Raw genomic sequence first — 20,796 nt, forward strand, 5'->3', positions numbered from 1 at the left:
AAGAAAGCTTATTCTTGGAAGATTTGGACAAGAGCTGATGACTAGGAAGGGACTAAGTTGCAAAGGCCTTATGGTAAAGACCAGAAAATTGAATTTGATACAGTGAAGAAGAAGGAGCTAGTTCAGAGACTCAAAGAGTGTGGAGGGTGACATAGTCAGGAGGGGCAACATTTCAGATTTTGGTAGGTAGGGGAATTTTAACCAGGTCATTTCAAGGGCATACTCATATTTTAAGGAAGCTAGTGAAGAGACCTATTCCAAGGCTGTAACAACCTTGTAGGATTAAGAGCCCTCCAGGGGTACATAGACTAATTCAAAAAAGAAAACTGTGACACTGAGCCATAAAGGGTTACGCAACTAGCAGGCTAGTTGACCACTTAATAATAATATATGGACCCAAATTCAATAATAAAATGACCCAAATTCTACCTTTAGAGACATATTAGAAAATAGTTATGCAAATAGTAATTAGGGCCATTTCTTATAAATAGCTCGCAAAGCCATGTTAGATAGACTAGAGCTTTGAAATGCAAACCTGTATTGTTAGAGAAGTAGAGGTAAATACTAAAAGGCATTTGTATGTGTTTACTTATATCTTGTTAGAGGTTAATGATGTAACCAGAGGGTTCCTGTCTGTTACTATATTCTATTGATTCAGAGATCAGAAGGGAATATTAACATTTAGGTGGAACTTGGGTGTGATAATATCATTGGTTATATTTCTCTTTGAAGTTTGTAGTAAACTGTCTATAAACTGCTTAATGGATAATTACCTTATGCTGATGAATGCAACTCATTACCTGTGTATACATAGGAAATAGGAGGTTTTATTTCAAAGACACACTGCTTCACCCAAGAAATACCTGCATCCAGAGATTATCAATATCCTGCCAGAGATCTATAAAAGAACTCTAGGGAGCTGATCCTGTTATCTCAGATCTGCTTAAGCTTGGTCAGGGGGAGCTTGAGTCACAAGACTGAGGTCTCCCGGTCCGGTCTGGATTATCCTGCTAATTCTCATGGAAGAATTTGAACAAACTCTGTATATGGACTGCCTATTTGGACTATAACCTGATGAACTGATTCTGGAAAGAACTTTTTGCAATTCAGCCACTTACCATCTTTATTATAAACCTGACCTAAGAACTTTATTCAGATCTTTATGTATAATGACCTATTAACCACAATACTCTCTCTCTTTTCTTTTTTCATAAATCTTAGTTTAGTTAATAAGAATTGGTTGTAAGTGTGTATTTGGGTGAGATCTGAAATATTCATTAACTTGGCAGGTAATGTGTCCGATCCCTTGGGATTGGTAGAACTTTATCTATGATGAACAAGATTTTCAGTAATACTTATCATATTTGACTTGGCTGTCTGGGTGGGAGCCCAAGGATAGATTGTTTTAAGGGAGCTGTGTTTTTGGCTTGTGGATAACCAGTAAGGTATTGCAGAAGCTGTTTTGTTGCTGGCATGGTGAATCTAAATATTAGAATAATAATTATTAGAATATTAGTTTTGGGGATTGTCTGCCTCGTTCTTTGCAGTGTGCCCCAATTCATAGAATCATAGAATATCAGAGTTGGAAGGGACCTCAGGAGGTCTAGTCCAACTCCCTTCTCAAAGTAGAACCAATCCCCAACTAAATCATCCCAGTTAGGGCTTTGTCAAGTCAGGCCTTAAAAGCCTTTAAGAAAGGAGATTCTACCACCTCTAGGTAACCCATTCCAGTGCTTCACCACCCTCCTAGTGAAAAAGCTTTTCCTAATATCCAACCTAAACCTCCCCCACTGCAACTTGAGACCATTACTCCTTGTTCTGTCATCTGGTACCACTGAGAACAGTCAAGATCCATCCTCTTTGGAACCCCCTTTCAGGTAGTTGAAAGCAGTTATCAAATTCCCCCTCATTCTTCTCTTCTGCAGACTAAACAATCCCAGTTCCCTCAGCCTCTCCTCATAAGTCATGTGCTCCAGCCCCCTAATAATTTTTGTTGCCCTCCGCTGGACTCTTTCCAATTTTTCCACATTTAATTAGGTACCTTCTGCATGTCCATTCTGCATGAGGAAGAGAGTACAGGGGTCTCTGCGGGGAACTGTGACTCTCCACCACCGTGAGGCGGGCAGGGTGTCTTGTTATTCTTTCTGCCTTGTCCCTTCACCCCTGCTGGGCTGTAATCTCAGGCTGCCGTCGGGCATAGGCGCACAAGTTTAATAATACTGCATAGGGCCCCATAAATCCTAAGGACGGCCCTGGGGGCGCCAAAAAGCGGTGCCTTAGCTCAGCAGGGAGGAGCCGCCTTCCGGAGGCACTGGAGAGCCAGAGCGTCGGCTTGTAGGAGCGGCGAGCCCCAACCATGGAGGAGCCGGAGCGGCGCAGGGGGGCAGGAACCCTGAAAGGCGGCAGTGCTGCTAGCGGGAAGCAGCCATGCGCCCCGCCCCTCCTGCCCGGGCTGCGGCCCGGTGCCCCCCTACCCCCAGGGGCTCCTGCAGGCTGCAGCAGATGCATGAGGGCAGACGCCCCCGTGCGCCCCCCCCAGCTCGCCCCTTGCCATGCTCGGGCTCTGTGGCTCCCAGGCATGTGAGCCGCTGCTGGGGTGCGGGGCCCTGAGCCTGCTCCGGGAGGGGCAGCGGTGGCTCACGCTCCCGGGAGCCACAGAGCCTGAGCGTGGCGAGGAGGAAGCCGGGGGGGCGCATGGGGGCCTCTGCCTCATGCACCTGCTGCGGGAGCCCCCAGAAGGCAGCTCCTCCCTGCCGAGCTGCTGCAGCGGCCCAAGCCCGGCAAAGCCAGTGAGTGGACTCGGGGCGGGGGCCGCCGGGGTGTGGTGGGGAGGGCTCATGGGGGGCCTGTGCACCCTCCAGGGGAGTTCAGGGGCTGGGGAGGGGGGAACCTGGTCTGGGGAGCAGCCCCTGGGCACGGTTGGCCCCTGGGCAGGGTGACCCCTGGGGTCTATAAAGGCTCATTTGGATTTGCCCCTCAATGAACTGATGTGCGGGCGGGGTGGGGGGGGCAAAGCGCAAATTTCGCCTAGGGCGCAAAATATCCTTGCACCGGCCCTGTGTGCATGTGTCCAGCAGCAGAAATTTAGGGAACTTTATTGGAAGAAACTAGGCACCTACGGGGTTAGGTAGCAGCTGATCAGAGGTTTTAAGGATCTAAATTTTGGACTTAGGCACCTAAATCTATTTGTGGATCTAGCCCTAAACTTCGCTGGTCCTCTTTGTTCTTTTTTATTCCCATCTGTGAAATGGGAATAATCAGGGGCGGCTCCAGGCACCAGCACAGCAAGCGCGTGCCTGGGGCGGCAAGCCGCGGGGGGGGGGGGGGGGGGGCAGCCTGTCAGTTGCTGTGAGGGCGGCAGTCAGGCGGCCTTCGGCGATGTGCCTGCAGGAGGTCCGCCGGTCCCGTGGTTTTGGCAGCAATTCGGCAGCAAGTATGCCGAAGCCGCGGGACCGGCAGATCACCCGCAGAAACGCTGCCGAATCTGCGTGACCGCGGAACGCCTGCAGGCGTGCCGCTGAAAGCTGCCTGACTGCCATGCTTGGGGCGGCAAAAAACATAGAGCCAGGAATAACAACACTTTACATAGCAGCTGAGAGTCTAATTTTTGTATAGGGTCTGACCCAAAGCCTATTGAAGTCAATGAGAGTGTTATCACTGACTTCCATGGACTTTAGACAAGATCCATAATGCTTTGAGTTCCTCAGATTAAATGTACTTTGTGCTTTTAAAGTATTATTTAAACTTTGAGTACTCACTATTTGTAAGTTCATTTGGAATGAAGTGGCACTAATCATGACCTGCATTTCTCAGTCTAATGCCTGTGGAATGGATTCTATGGAAGCCCCAGGTCATGTCTGCATAAGTGAAGTACATATTTTGGCATAGACAAAATGAAAAAAAAAAAAAGCACTGAAAAATAAGTATCTAGTAAAATTTTTACAGAATACAATTATTAAAATAAGTAATGGGAATTGTATGGCTGGTGCACAGATAAATTGAGAGGCAGCAATAAATTTATCAAGCTCATACAGGACAGCATATACCAAATTAATTGGAACTACCTCACGCTGAAGACTTTAACGGATTACTGACTAGGGACAAATTAACCAGTTAAAAAATAAGTCCCAAACCCCTGGATCCAAGCAATCCAGAACTCTGGGAAGGTTTGGATCTATATCTGAACTGTTCAGCTTGCCCCTAACTCTTTAATGAGCCTGCCTCTCTCTCTCCATCCACCATGCATTTCAGACAAATGATTATTTGGCTTTCTAGTTGCTCTCAGATCCTATACGTGGATGCAGTCATGTTTAAACATAGTTCTTCCTAGCATAGTTTGGAAAATGCCTAAGACACTCTCCAAACACCCAGTAAATGTTAGTATGATGTAGGGATTTCATCATAAGACAATAGTGCTGCAACTATGTTGTAATATGGTTTGGTCTTGTTTGTTTGGATGGATAAGAACTTGTATTATAACTGTGTTACTGAACCATGTTACAGATATGGGAAACTGGATGATGTGTGTTACCATCAAGTAGGAGGCAGTGGTATCAGAACTGCTCAACAGTGTCATAAAGGCCTATATGGATACTGGCTTATTGGGAGCCTCCTTTAGCTCAGGAGGTATGGATTTTTGCTTTGGAATAGGTGGAATTAGGCTCTATCCCGGCCAGCACCATAAAGTTCTTGTGACATGAGTGGAAAAAAGAGTTAAGCCACTGTGTGAGTGCTCTTGAAAATCCCGCCCATGTGACAAATGTGGCTACAGTTCTGTTACACACGCATTGTAAAGATCAGGGCAGTAATACAGAGCTTGGCACTATCTCCGCGAGGAAGATCAGACCACGTAATGCAAGGAAGGCATTACCCTGTTATTGTATGCTCCTGTGACATAAGATTTACTGTGCAGCCAGGTCTTAAATCCATCACAGTCTGAGACTATTGAACACTTTTCCTTCTCTTTTATTGTTGTTGTTATTCCTTTAATATTAGAGAGAGTTGATCTGCAGAAACCCGTGAAGTTAATGAAAGCTAAGGGTGATGCTCTATAATAAACAGCTCCTGGATTCCTCTTGGAACTGACACTTTTATGAAGATAAAGCTAGGCTAATAAGCTCCTCTGTGAGTTTCTCATTTCAGATCTGCTTTTTTGAGTAGCGATTTAATCAACCACTTGTAACCAGGCATCTAATAAAGAAAACTTGTTGGATTGCCTGAAATTCTGTTTCTGAAAATATTACTGGCCTTGAGATTTTTAGATGGGGCACAAAACAAAAGAATGACTCAAGGGACTTCCTTTTCCCCTCAAAGACAAATTAAAATCACAAGCTTCATAGCTTTGGGGCTGAAAACAAGGTGAAAATGGAAATGTAAAACCAAATGAATAGCATATACTCCAGGAATAACAGTAAATATATAATTAAAATATATTCAAATAAAATTGTAATTGAAATAAGGCCACATCCTCCACTTCACACTTTCAGATACAGAGAAGTGGGTGACAGATCTCAGGCTCTATGTGGCTCTGTCTTCCTGGACCAGTACTGAAGGCAGGACCTGTTATAGAGGTCAGGCTTTCAAGGAGACAACCTATGGATCTCTGGCTTTCAGTGCAGGTGGTCTCTGCCTCCATGTCAGAGCCACTATGCCTGCCCCCACTGCACTCACTTTGATTAGTCAGTTTGATCAGTTTGATTAGTCCTCTCTGTTCACAAGAGGTCCAAGAATAGGATAGCAGGGACTGTTGCAGGTCAGGATTAAGGGCTATTGGTGGAACAAGCTGAAGATGTCAGGGTTAGAATAACAGAGGAGCACTCGTGCATCGAGACTGAGCTGGAATAGCAGGGGTTTAGGCCATAATTTTTAGAAGTGCTCAGAACCCACAGCTGGGATTAGAAATCTATAAGAATTCAGCTCCCGTTTAGGCATCAGAGTAGGTGGCCAGATATTTAAAGTACTCAGCACTTTGGGTGCTGAGCAACTATGACATTCTGGCCCCAATTGTGAGTGCTGAGTTCTTGAAAATATAGCCCTATATCAGAAAGCAGGGGCCCTAGCAGAACTGTGAGGCAAGAGCCCACTTGCCCATACCACTATATTTCTGACTGGAGAGTTGCTTGCTTTTATAAGCACAAAAATTCAGTCCACACCTCCTAAGAGCAACAAAAAGAAAATGTTGCAAAAAAGTAAAGAAGGTGTTTGAAATATTCAAGAGAAACCAACAAACCTACAGGACATTATACAACATGAACTTTCTACCCAGACCATAAGGAGACACAGAGCATATAAGACACTGCAGGGTGACCTTGCTGCAGGAAGAGTATCACTTAAAGGTGGCAATCTTGCAACAGAAAAGCTTCAAAAACAGACTCCAACGAGAAACTGCTGAACTTGAATTAATATGCAAACTAGATACTATCAATTTAGGCTTGAGTAGAGACTGGGAATGGCTGAGCCATTATACACATTGAATCTATTTCCCCATGTTAAGTATCCTCACACCTTCTTGTCAAACTGTCTGAAATGGGCCATCTTGATTATCACTACAAACGTTTTTTTTTCTCCTGCTGATAATTGCTCATCTTAATTAATTAGCCTCTTAGAGTTGGTAGGGCAACTCCCACCTTTTCATGTTCTCTGTATGTGTGTGTGTGTATATATATATATATATATATATCTTTACTATATGTTCCATTCTATGCATCCGATGAAGTGGGCTGTAGCCCACGAAAGCTTATGCTTAAATAAATTTGTTAGTCTCTAAGGTGCCACAAGTACTCCTGTTCTTTTTGCAGATACAGACTAACATGGCTGCTACTCTGAAACCTATCACTTCATAATGACTCTAACATCAAAACATGGGGGCCAGTCCTCCTGTTGAGATATCTTGACTTCTGTAGCTCACACTGCACCATGGGCCTTTTCTTCCCTATAATTAATGTTGGAAAGTTATTTAATTACATTTTTTCTTCACACAGCTCCATTCTGGATTCTGCTGTCGATAGCTAAATAACCCATAGCGCTGTTCAATTCTAATCAACAGAACACTTTGAAAGAAAATAAAACCTATCTAAATTACAAAGTAATTTGCTTACTTTTAAGCTTCGTTTATCCATTTTGATTAAGCCTTCATTAAGGGCATTATCTTTTGTTCTTCTAATCGTTTTATGTTAGGGAGACAGCAATTCCTTTTGCTGTTCAAAGCAAATCTCCCACTGCACAATATCAAAGCTGTTTAAGGGATAACTATCAGGAAAACTTTTAGCCCAAAATTTAGATTTTAGGTTTTTTTTAAAAGCTGTTCCTATATCTAACGCCAATAGAAAGTGTTTCTATTTGTTATTATTATTCCAATGGAAATTTGTAAAAGAAGAAATCAATATTCTTCTGCAATGTCCTCAGCCCTACCATTGCAGGATTGTGCTAATGCACAGAGGAGGGAAAGAGAAATTAAGCAGAAATTCACTATAAACAAAAATGAAAGCAACAAGTACCTAGATTGTAAGCTCTTTGAGCCAGGGCCCATATTTTTGTTCTGTGTTTGTACTGTGCCTAACACAATGGGATCCTGGTGCATCACTAGGGCTCCTAGGCACTATGGTAATACACACAAATAATAATGTCAAAGAAAATCTAGAGTGACACATCAGATGTCATTTTCAAAGTTGATGGAAATGTGAAAAAAGTTTTAAAAATGAAAGCAAGTTAGATTTTTCTTTGACTGTTTTTAGTAACAAAAGTAAGGAAGTCTTTTTAAAAATACATATGACTTTTAACCTTGTGACACTGGCAAACCATGCCAAGGCCCCTCGGCCTCACTGAACACAGATAAATGCATAGCTGGAAATGCATAGCTGACCTGTGTGTTAGTATTGTTAAGATAGGTATTAGATTGATAAAAATGGGTTTAGTGTTTGGGCTTTATGAAATGCTTGTGAGTTGCTGCATGCATTAATCTCATTTATGAAATCTGTATCCCATGTTATAAGTGTAAGCAGGGTCTGAATGAGCTCTCCCCTGATACCTTGATGAGCTGGGGGAAAAGCCTTCAGGAACAGACCGTGCTTGCATAGACACGGCTGCTTTGCCTAGGTATTCAGCAGAGGGAGCTACTCTGCCAAAGTGATCAGTTTTGGATGGTGTTGGGTTATAAATCACTTTAGTATAGAGTGCAGGCTAATGAAATGTTGTTATCCTTATTATATGAGTAAAGGGCAGCAGAACTGTACTTAGCCTGCCCTGATTGAGGGGTTCCCCCTAAACTGAAGCTCTCTTGCTAAGCAAGGGGTAGGGATGCCAAATCCCAGTGGCGATGAGAAGGGCGTGGGCATAGGGGTTTCTACCTGGTATGGCTGTTGCCTAAGGAGTCTAACACCATTTAACCTGCCCCTCCCCACTTTTTAAAGACAGAGATAATTAGACTGAGTTGAAAGTCCTTGTTTTGTTTAATGTTCACTAGAGCTGAAATTGCTGATAACCAGGTGCTGATCTTAAGATCTGGTGTAGGATAAGGCTGCAGTGAAAGAGGCTATACAGCCTGCACTACCAGTGAGGTTCTCCACTACCCTATGAAATCACTGAGAGCTGGGTTAAGTGGTGGAACCACAGAATATGACATTGCAGCAAAGACGGTGGCAGAAGAGTGAATGATGGCACAGCAGCCAATGACGGGCAGTGACAGCAAAGCAAACAGTGGCAACTGTCAGCTAGTTGCAGCAGTGGTGCAGCAGCTGAGGTGTTGCTTGATGTTCTTTCTCCTCCCCCCCCGCCCCCGCTCCCCTGATGTTGGGGGTAGGAGGTGAACGCACATCTGAACTCTGGATCTTCGCTGATCAAGGACAGCAACTGTGAGTGGGGTGCAGTGGAGGAAGAGGGGAGTGATGTGTTAAAGGAGCACTTGTTGTTGGACTTTCACACCGCAAGGTGAGAAACTGGGCAAAGAATACTGCCCAACAAACTGTTTGATCGTGGTCATATGCTTTTGAATCGTGGTGGTGGTGGTTTCCAGAATTAATGCGGGTTCCTTTTCTCTTTTTATTAAAAGTTTTCTTTGCTATAGACTCAGTGCTTGCAAGTGGGAAAGTATTGCCTCTTAGGGGTGCCCAGCGGTGGTGTTTAATTTTTCCAGATTACTGGGTATGGGCCCGAATTGGTTCCATTTTGTATTGGTAGGAGGAATCCCTAAATACTGAACCCTGTTCTTGTTGCTGCTGATTCCACCTGGCAGAAGGTTTATATAAGGTAATATTTAATATATAAGGTTTGTGAATAAAAAATGTCAGTCACAGGTTTTTTGATATGCCCTGAAGTTTGTCAGACATTTATTTGCAAAAACTTTGTAGTAAGGGTGAGTCAGCTGTCTTGCTGAATACAACATTAAATATTATGGAATACATGATGCAGCTCTTCTCTGTTTTACATTTTCTTAATCATTATTGCTAAGCTGATTTTATATTTTAAATGCACTCTTAAGCCTTCATAAAGTAATCAGTAATCAGTCCAGATTACTACATATTTAACTCACTGAAAGAGACATTATTTTAAATTAATCAGTCACAGAGGTTTAGTGTGTTCATAACAATGTTCATTGCTTTTAGAAAAAGGGAACACTAATTTACTGTGTGTGATCTCCATAACAATACACACATTTATGAAATTTCACCAACTTTAAAAAATATGTTTCCAAAGATTTTAGGCATAACAAAGGATTTTATATCTTACTAAGGTACTGATTTTGCCTAAAACTAGTTCATCAGATGGTCAGAAGTAAAGAAAGGGAAACTCTGTGTCCAGCTATCTGGAAGCAAAGGGCTGTTGCTTTCTTCAATGGGGGGTGGAGGGGGAGGGGGACAGGGGATGAAGGGAGAAGTGGATGGACAGAAAGGACAGGAAGACTTTGGAAGTAAGTTTTTTTTACTATAGTAATTAAAATGTGTATTTTAGATAAGGGTGGTCTTTTGAAGAATTTATTTAAAAAACCATATGCCTGAAGATCCAAGCATTTAAGGCTAAAGATGATTGTGCATCTAAAAATCTATGCAAGGATTTTTTTAGAGATGTGATTTTATAATCTTCACCAACTCACTAATGAAATATTTTAAAAGCAAATTTTAAACTAAGGTCCTGTAGACTGACATGTTCTGAGTAAATATTACAATCATGCACAACTGTTTTTGTCAGTACATTCAGAAACTGATAGTAGATACCTGGGGGTTGGCAAATGCCTGTTAAATGGCACTTTAACAGTTTCAGTGTTGTGCTAATAGGTCTGGCAGGCTGGAGACTTTTTTTCTTTTAACTACTAGATCCCCTTCCAAGGAAGACTCAGAGCCTGCAGGAAGGGTCAGAACAGGGATAGGAAAACCAGTAGGGTGGACACTAAGACCCAGTGGTGCCCCAAATTTTCAGGTGCCCTACCCAGCTGCCTATGCCTGAGGACAGCCAGGGCGCCCCCAACCACTTGCCGCCCTAGGCCACTGCCTAGTTCGCCTAGTGGTAGCACCGGCCCTGCCTGCACAATTGCCTAAGTCCTGATGCCCAGTGCCTACATCATGCTGAAGGCCTGCTGGGGCTTGATCTAAGTGGGCATCTTCAGAGCATGCCTAGTAGCTCAGGCAGGCCCAGCACAAAACAAAGCCAGAGGAAGTGCTGATTCCCTTATGCCCCTAAGTTAGAGCACTCACTGAGGATGTAAGAGATGCAGGTTCAAATCCCCACGCTGCCTGACTCAAAGCAAGCATCTGAACCCAGGTCTCTTATCTCACAGGTGAGTGCCCTAACCACTGGTCTTTGGCCCTCTTGATGCTTTGTATGAAATATTTAACTATTAATGGGAGTAAGGATTGGAACCCCACTTTCCTACATCCTGGGGAAGTACCTAACTGCAAAGCTATAGAGTCACTAATTCTCTGGCCCACCAAATGAATTATGGAATAATTTGTCCAAAGGGAATTTTATTGCTACTGGTTGGTTTATGCCCTGCTGCATAAGTGCTTTAACCCAAATTCAGTTTTTACCCAGTGTAAAGTTACTGTGGGTGTTATTATCCATGTAAATTTGTAATCCAATTAAGCTGTTGGACTTAATGATATCTTGTGGCAGCAAGTTCCACAGTTTAAGTTTGTTGTTGAAAAACACAGATACAAGAAAAAGGACCTGCCCTCCCCCTCTGACTTAGGTGCCAGTGATACTGCAGGACACACACTGGGTATTGTACATAATATGAGGTAACTATTTTGGATGGAGGGAGGGATAGCTCAGTGGTTTGAGCATTGGCGTGCTAAACCCAGCGTTGTGAGTTCAATCCTTGAGGAGGGCATTTAGGGATTGGGGCAAAAATCTGTCAGGGGATTGGTCCTAATTTGAGCAGGGGGTTGGACTAGATGACCTCCTGAGGTCCCTTCCAACCCTGATATTCTATGATGTCATTATGGATAATGATCACTGGACTAGAATTAGGTGGTTGCCTATGGGGCCAGTGATCATGATATGATTACATTTAGTATGGACAAACAGGATATTCCCAACCAGTAGTATATCTATCTGGTGCTTCAAAAAGGCTAAATTTCCCTAAATTGTGGAATATTTTAGACAGAAAAATGTGAATGTGAAATTGCGAGTTAAGGAGAATTTATTAGATGACCAAAAATCCACAATCAAGAAAGGACAACTTTGAGTAAAAGCCCCATCTAGCTAGGAGGAGAAGTGAAGGCTTCAACAAAAAATAAAAATTCAAAAAAGGGGGTCTCAGACAGCAAACAATATAAATGAGAATTATGAAGTGTAGATAATTGATAAGGGAAGCTAAAGACATCAAGGAAAACTCCATGGCAGGTGAAACTAAGGACAGTGAGTTTAAATATATCAGGAACAATGAACAGCAAACAATGGTATAGGTCCATTACTGAAGAGAGATGATAAAATTGTTAATGATGCAGGAAAAAAAAGGCAAACGTGTTCAATAAAATGGGAAAATCCTGCTCATAATTGTTCAAGTTTGGAGAAGAGGGTTAAGACTGGTGCAAACACCACAGAGAGCCACCAGATCCCAGAATGAGGTCTGCAGGTGAGCCAGGAAGCCGTGTATGCATCAACTTCTTCTGGTGAGTGGACCTGTAGCCACTGGTTCAGTCTGCTGTTCTGGGACTCGGGAAAAGGTGCCAGGGCCCTGGGCCCTGGATGCCTTTCCCCAGGATGGATTTTACTGAGGGTTCCTGATTTCTGTGCTAACAAGATCTGTTCTATGTTGTTCCTATCAGCTAATAAACCCTTTTGTTTTACAACGCTGACTGAGAGTCACTGCTGACTGAAGTTGGGGTGCCTGTCCCTATGGGCATGTAAGGCTTCCCCAGCTGTCTCATCCAGGTGGAGTCACTGTGAGGAACTCACAGGGTGGAGAGGGGTGCTGAAGACTGCGAGGTCAGACCCAAGAAGTGGTGAAGCCAAAGAAGCTTCTTGCCATGGTGCAAGGGTGCCCTGAGGAGAGTCACGCTGCTCCAAAGTCCTGACTGGCTTCACTCAGAGCAGTTCCAGAGCACCCAGACTGTGACTCCCGTGAAAAGCTTCATGTTTCATTTCTGCAATGTTTGAAAATAGAATCTGAAAAGCTGCTTTAATATTACTTTTTTTTTAAAGCTAGCAGTCAATTGTCACCCATTTATCTGGTTGTGTCATTGTACTGTCCCTCTAAACTGCAGATTCCACAAGGAGAAGATTGCTGACATATCTTGAGTAGATGTGGTCAAAATTTTTCAGACAGAACAGTTTTCTGTTGGAAAATGATCATCTGATGAAATTACAACATTTTGTGAGAACCATCAGTTTTGTTGACATTTTTTACAGGAAATTATTGAAACATTTCATTTTGATATGTTGAAAATGTTTTATTTTGACTTCATCATTTTGACTTTTATGTTACGTTATAATTAAATGTTTTGATAGGTCATTTGTTTGCAAAACAAAATATTTCAGAATTTTAGTTTTGTGATAAATTCCAAAATTGATTTTTTTTTGTTCCAATTTGGAACAAAAGAAAATTTTGAAATGTCAGAATTTCCTGTGGAAGAGATATTTCATCCCCTGACTTGACCAACTCTAGTTTTGAGTAAAGCTTTCTGGAAAATTTACATGAAAACAGTGTCAACAAAAACGGAAACAAAAGTTTGCAGCGATATTACCAATACCCACTACCTCTGCCCATCTTTTTTGTGTCTAACGCTAGTCTACCTCACAGGAGGGTTAGGATGTATAAAGCACCTTTCTCCCTTGGAATTTAAATGTTTCATAAAGTTATTTAGAGCTGTCCCCTCCCCTCAATCAAACCAATATTCTAGTGGTAGTTCAGGTAAACTTCATTAACATGTCCCTTCATCCTGTTACCCATGGGTGGCAGGTGAATCGCGGGCTTTGGGAGGCTAGCCCCCAGCCAGCTGCCCCTTCTGCCCAGGGCTCCACCCCTCCTGCCCCCCTTCCCCTGATGGAACCCAGAGGCCCCCCGCACCAGTCCTAAGCCATCCAAGTGCCCGCTCCCACCCCAGCCCCGGAGTACCCAACAGGTGGGCAGGCAGCTGCATGGCCCCCAGCCTGAGCCCTGGAGCGGTGGGCAAGCAGGCAGTTGAGCGGCGGGTGGTCAGGCAGCTGAGCACAGTCTCCAGCATGGTGGGTGGGTGAGCAGTGCGCCCCCCCCGCCCCGGAGTGCCTGGTGGGCGGGCAGCACAGTCCACACCCCCGGGTGGGTGGGCGGTGCGAGCACTGGCTCCAGCCGCCTGGAGTCCCTGGCTGTAGGCTGGCCTCCACTAGCCCCAGCCCAGGGCAAGGGTGCTGGAGCCCTCCCCAAAACTGGGGGTGGCAGGGGCCCCAACCCAAGGTGGAGGTGAAAGCAGCCCCCGCCCTTGTCCTAGGTCCCCCGCCCAGGGCAGGTGGAGGGACCCAGGCTCCCCAGGGCTGCCCACGCAGCTCTCCCCGACCCAGCTCCAGCCGGAGTGGGGGCCTTGGAGCTGCAGCCTGGCCATGATAAGAGTCAGACAGGCAACTGTGGGGCCGCTCTCAGCCCCCCAGTACCCTGGGCAGGTGGAGGGTCTGCTGTGGCTCCCCACAGCTGCCTGGGCTCCCCAGCCAATCTCCACACTGGCCGGGCTGGGGGTGGGGCCTCAGAGGGAAGATGAGGGGAAGGAGACAGGGTTTGCCCTGGCAAAAAGTGGACAGGTCAGGCCCATCCACTTTCAAAAAATGGGAGGGCTATGGCGCTCTGGCCCTCCCCAGTTCCGGCGCCATGGCCTGGGGCCCCGGACACATGGGAAGGGAGAGCCACAGTAGAGTGTGGCGGGAAGCAGGAGGGAGTCTGGGGGTGGAGTGTGGGTGGGGCCCATGCAGGCAGTTTGGGTAGGCTCAGCTTTCCCCTGCCTTTGATACCTGCTGCCCATGCTGTGACCATATGATTTTTGTACTTAATATACAATAGCCCATCACTAATTACTCCCAAGCTACCTTTTTTCCTTCCTCAAGGTAGTAAGCAACTCGGGGGGGGGGGGGGGGGAAAGGGAGGGAGGGAGGAGAAAGAGCTGTTTTCCATCTCATAAGGTGGGATTTCACTTAGCATTTTGGACATGGAGGGGGAAGAGATGTAGACAACTGTAGGCTGCAAAACAAATTTATGTAGGCATAGTTAAAGTGACCTAATAGTGTATATGTGGGATTCATAAAGAGGCCATCTGCTGGCACTAACATGAAGCTTGTGTGCATGAATATACTGGATTGACAGGTATGTGAGAGAAAGAAATAGAGCCTAGTTATTTGCCTCTCTTTTCAGCAGACATCAATGTGTCCTGCCTAGAGTGTGGCAGACCCCTGATATAGCACAACATTCTTTATCATTTTATTTTATACATTGTATTTATCTCCCCTCTTCCTCCTCCCACTGAGCTGCAGAAAGGAGCTGGCTTGACAGTCCTGGTTACTGATTATCATCAGCTTTTCAAACGTATAAGTAGGAGATGAAGGGAGGTGTTATTACTTTTCTATATGACATTAGTGAGATGATTGCTGGAATACTGTGTCTGGTCCTGAGGTCCACACTTCAAAAAGGATGTTGAAAAATTGGAAAGGGTTTCGAAAAGAGTAACCAGAATGATAATTTGATGTCTGGAAACCCTGTCTTCCAGTTACTGACTTAAGAAGCTCAATCCATTTAGCTTATCCAAGGGAAGGTTAAGGGGTAACTTGATTGAGATCCATAAGTACGTTGTGACGTTCCCCTCTCGTGTTAGCTGGACCAGTGATCTGCTAGGTCACTCCAGTCCTCGACTCTGGGAGCCAGCCTTACCCAGCTCTGCTGTGAGAACCCCCACTCCTGGGCTATTCACACACAAACTCTAGCATGTAAGCTGCTTGGATTGTGCAACCGAATGACACTAGCCAATATCTCCGGTCCCAGACACAATCCTAGAAACCTCCATCTTGCAGTGTCCAGTTATGCCCGCTGGACGCTGCAAGCTTATATGAGTTCGTCAATTTAACAAAGAAATTGATATGTACCGGGCTTGTTATCCCAAGGGGAGTCTCTGACATGCTTCAATCCAAACACACTGCTTCAGGTAGTGTGACAGTGTACCCCATAAGGCTTTATGGGGAGGGGGTGCTTATAAATGTATGTATGACATAACTGGAATATGTTTTGTGCTGCCTGTGCCATGTAACATATCTCCGTAAGGGTTATGATCTACTATATCTATTCATCCTATTTGTACGTATATATCATTTTCTACTCGAGCTTAAGAATATGGGCTGTATGCTTGCCTGATTTCTAAGTAAGCTTTGTGAGGCATTTGGTCAGCTTCTTTAGGAAGGAATTTGCCAGGTTATGTACCTGATCAGGAGACACTTAGGGAACAATGCATCTTGGAATGCTCCAATCCACATGAGAAGTCTTCCTGGAGACATGCAAGATGCCATGTGGACAATGCAAAGACTGAGTCATGCAGGGGCATGTGACTTGCCCAGGTGACTCCAAAACTCCATCTTGGAGCTGGGCTTTGCATAGGAGGGAGGTCTCCACCCACAAGAGAGAGTCTACTTAAACCTGTGGGAGACCCCTCCATTTTGTCTTCAGCTGGCTAAAGAAGGAGCCTCTCCACCCCCCCCAGGATACTTGAAGGAGACTGAAACAAAGGACAGTAACTACAGGGGGTGTGAGTGATTGCTGGACCCAGGCTAAAAGGAGCTTAGCCTGTAAAAGGGAGCACGCTGGAACTGGTGAGGAAATTATCTGTATTCAGTTTGATTAGGCATAGATCTGCGCATTTTATTTTATTTTGCTTGGTGACTTACTTTGTTCTGTCTGTTACTACTTTGAACCACTTAAATCCTACTGTCTGTATTTAATAAAATCACTTTCTATTTAGTAATTCACTCAGAGTATGTATTAATACCTGGGGGAGCAAACAACTGTGCATATCTCTCTATCAGTGTTATAGAGGGCGAACAATTTATGAGTTTGCCCTGCATAAGCTTTATACAGGGTAAAACAGATTTATTTGGGTTTAGACCCCATTGGGAGTTGAGCATCTGAGTGCTAAAGACAAGCGCACTTCTGTACGCTGTTTTCAGGTAACTTGCAGCTTTGGGACAGGAGATTCAGACCCTGGATCTGTGTCTGGAGCCAGACGGGAGTGTCTGGCTCAGCAAGACAGGGTGCTGGAGTCCTGAGCTGGCAGGGAAAACAGGAGCAGGGGTAGTCTTTGCACATCTGTTGGCAGCTCCCAAGGGGGTTTCTGTGATCCAACCCGTCACAGTAGCCTTACCCAGCTCTGCTGTGAGAACCCCCACTCCTGGGCTATTCACGCACAAACTCTAGCATGTAAGCTGCTTGGATTGTGCAACCGAATGACACTAGCCAATATCTCCTGTCCCAGACACAATCCTAGAAACCTCCATCTTGCAGTGTCCAGTTATGCCCGCTGGACGCTGCAAGCTTATATGAGTTCGTCAATTTAACAAAGAAATTGATATGTACCGGGCTTGTTATCCCAAGGGGAGTCTCTGACATGCTTCAATCCAAACACACTGCTTCAGGTAGAATAAACAAACACATTTATTAACTACAAAGATAGATTTTAGGTGATTATAAGTCAAAGCAAAACAAGTCAGATTTGGTCAAATGAAATAAAAGCAAAATGCATTCTAAGCTGATCTGAACACTTTCAATCCCTTACAAACTTAGATGCTTCTCACAACAGACTGGCTGATTGCCCTTCAGCCAGGCTTTCCCCTTTGATGAGTCGCTTGGTGGTGGTGTCTGTAGATGTAGGTGGAAAAGAGAGAGAGCATGGCAAACGTCTCTCCCTTTTATCATGTTCTTTCTTCCCTCTTGGCTTTGCCCCCCTCCCTTCAGAGTCAGGTGAGCATTACCTCATCGTAGTCCCAAACTGACCAACGGAAGGGGGGTAACTCACTTGAGAGTCCAACAGATCCTTTGTTGCTGCCTAGGCCAGTGTACTTTGTTCCTGTGAGGCTGGGCTGGGTTTGTCCTATACATGCCCTGATGAGGTGTGAACTGACCCTCTGCTCTTGGAGAGTTTTTGCCTGAGCTTGTTTTAAGCCATGAGGACACATTTTCAGCCTCATAACTATATACATGAAATTAAAACCTATAACATAACATTACTATAACAACAATGCTTAGTGCATCATGAGCCGTCTGAAGACACCCAACACAACAAACTTTGCATTGGATACCTCATATTCATATTATAAGGATGAACATGGGGGTGCTGGGTGTTCCCCCAAGGTACAGAATGTCACATACCTACATGAAGAGGAGATTTCTAATAGTAGAGGGCTTCTTAATTCATCAGCCAAAGGCATATTAAGATTCAATGGCTGGAAATTCAAGATAGACAAATTTAGACTAGAAATAAGGTGGACATTTTAACCACGAGTGTGATTAGCCATCACATTCACCTAGGTATGTGGTGGATTATCCACCACTTAAAATTTTTAAAAAGAAAATTGAATGTCTTTCTAAAAAGATATGCTCTAGCTCAACCAGAAGTTATGGGATTGATGCAAGAATTACTGGGTGAAATTCTATGGCCTGTGTTATATAGGAAGTCAGAATAGATTATCATAATAGTCCCTTCTGCCTTAAAGTCTATGATCAGGTATCTAGCACAGATGTCAGCAGCAGTGTAAGCTTCTTCTACACTTCCTTGCTTTATGTACCTCAAACTTGACCTGAAAGCATCACTTCAGGGCCAAAGGGTAGTTGGGTCTCTATTACCAAGTCATTTCTTGGCCTCTTTGCTGACATTACCAACCTGTGGATGAATTATGGTGGTGTTTTTGTGGACATCTGTCTTCTGCAATGGATGGAGACCTCTCCAACTCACTTCACACAGGTGACTGAACAGCCAGCAGATGGTAATAACTTTTGGTTACTACTTTCTTGGACCAAATTAGAATGTGTGACCTAGAGGTAAAAGGCTCTGGAGCCTAGCTGTAATCCCCCACTCTCCGAGTTCCAACTCTTTGACACTGTTTTGTTTTTCTTCTACCTTTTGAAGTATTTCTATCACTCATTTTTTATTCTTAAGTTTATCATGGAAGAGAGCCAGTTATCTTTGCTGAGGTTTCCTGTAGAAAATAATGAAATCTACATATTGCACATTTGTCATAGGTGTTACAATGTGGCCATCAGGGAAAAAAGGCTTCTTGATGCTGTTAGGTTGTTGTGTTCACTTGCCTGCAATCACCCTTGTCTCTGAGTTGTTTGAGAGGCATCGGCTATGTCTATTTGGCAAATGTCCTCTCCAGGAAAATATACAATAAAAACAAAAGAAAGCTTTGTTCAGCAGCAGTCAAGAATTAACACAAAGATGGTTTGTTTTAGTTAGCGACAGGGAACATTCATGTGCTGTCCACCAATTCAAGCCTCTTGAAACTCCAGGATCAGTACGAGGAAGCACGGGGAAGCAGTAGTGCTAGAAGAGATCTGCTGGAGGTGATGGCGTACAGCAAAATAGTTGACTGTGCAGTTCAAATGGACTGACATGCATCCCAAAATCACAATGATGCTTAATGCAGAGGTATCACAAAAGCTGGGAGATAAGTCATTCCATATAAAAATCTTATGAGAATGCTTCTGGAACATTGTGCAATTCCGGTAATCTCAGTACCAGAAAAATGTTGATTAAATAGAAAGAATTCAGGAAAGACCAACCCAAAACATTAAGCGGCTGGAGGAATGGACTTATGGGAAAGAATAAAATGAAAAAAAAAAAAAAGCTATTTTTTAATTAGAAGAAGCATGTCCTAGTAGTTAAAGCACTGAACAGGAACTCAGAAGCCTTGCTTTTCTAGTCACAAATCTGCCTCAGTCTATGTCTATAAATATAGGTAGATGCTGTACCTCAGTTTCCTGCAAATTTGTGCCCAAGAGGTAGCAATGTAGGATCACTAGGAAAGGAACAAATTCCTGTCTTTTGTGCCTTAAGGAAAAGACCTTGCTGCTTTTTGCTTCAATAATTTAACAAGCAAACTTCCGTCCTCCTGGAGCTGCTGGCACAGTGGATAAAACTAAATGTCTTCTCCCTTTAGACTGCAGGGACCAATTTCTACAGTCCAGCTAATACATTAAAATCTAATCAGATCTTATCACAGACCCCTAATGGACACAGACTGTATCACTGAGTGGCCACATTAGCTTGCAGGCACAGAGCAAACTACAGTCTCCACTGTTAATGACTCCCTTCCCCCTCCAGCAACATTTCTCAACTTTTATTGAGATTGCAATTTTATTCCAAAAGGAATTTACAGTTGCAAAACTTGGTTAGATGCAAAATGTAGTTGTGGTGATGAATATAGTGATACAACTTGTGTAAATGGAAACAAGCACATCAGCTCCTTGTAATTCCTCTCTCCTTGGTGGACAAATTACACCAGGAATGAATTGAACTCCTGTAGTGCAGGCTAGTTTAAGCAAATCTAGGTTGTGTTCCAAAGACGTTTGATCAGCGGCTCTCTGGATGCAGATTCAGTAAATCACCTTCCCCAGATTTCCCTGATGTGCAAGCTGGGCAGCAGAGGAAGAGCTAGTCCTCTCTGAGGGAGCGAGACACAGAAAATGTATCAAGAACTGGCAGGTGTGCTTTTGTACAGGGAATAGGACAGAAGTTTTGTGTTAAACAAAGTCAGAGGGAACCTGAGAAGTGCCTCGTTCTTGACAGTGATAAAAAGGGAGATGCCTGGATTCCTGTGAGGGTGAGTTATCACTCCTAAGTTTTCTTTCAGGCAGCAATCAACAGGAAGCACCACATAGCACTGGAGTATGCATAATACATATCACTCTAGCCCAGGGATTGGCAACGTTTGGCACGTGATCCGTCAGGGAAATCTACTGGTGGACTGGGACGGTTTGTTTTTAAATTAATGGAGATATCCTATCTCCTAGAACTAGAAGGGACCTTGAAAGGTCATCAAGTCCAGCCCCCTACCTTCACTAGCAGGACCAAGTACTGATTTTGCCCCAGATCCTTAAGTGGCCCCCTCAAGGATTGAACTCACAACCCTGGGTTTAATAGGCCAATGCTCAAATCACTGGGCACATCCCTCGGCCCATGCCACTTCCCACAGCCCCCATTGGCCTGGAATGGTGAACCACGGCCAGTGGGAGCTGCGGACGCTGCAGGTAAACAAACCGTTCCTGCCCGCCAGCAGATTTCCCTGACGGGCCGCGTGCCAAAGGTTACCAAGCCCTGCTCTAGCCCTTTGTCTTGTCCCTGGTGGAGTACAGCCTTAACC

The sequence above is a fragment of the Chrysemys picta genome, chromosome 4, assembly GCF_011386835.1.
Source record: "Chrysemys picta bellii isolate R12L10 chromosome 4, ASM1138683v2, whole genome shotgun sequence".
Classification (NCBI taxonomy): Eukaryota; Metazoa; Chordata; order Testudines; family Emydidae; genus Chrysemys; species Chrysemys picta.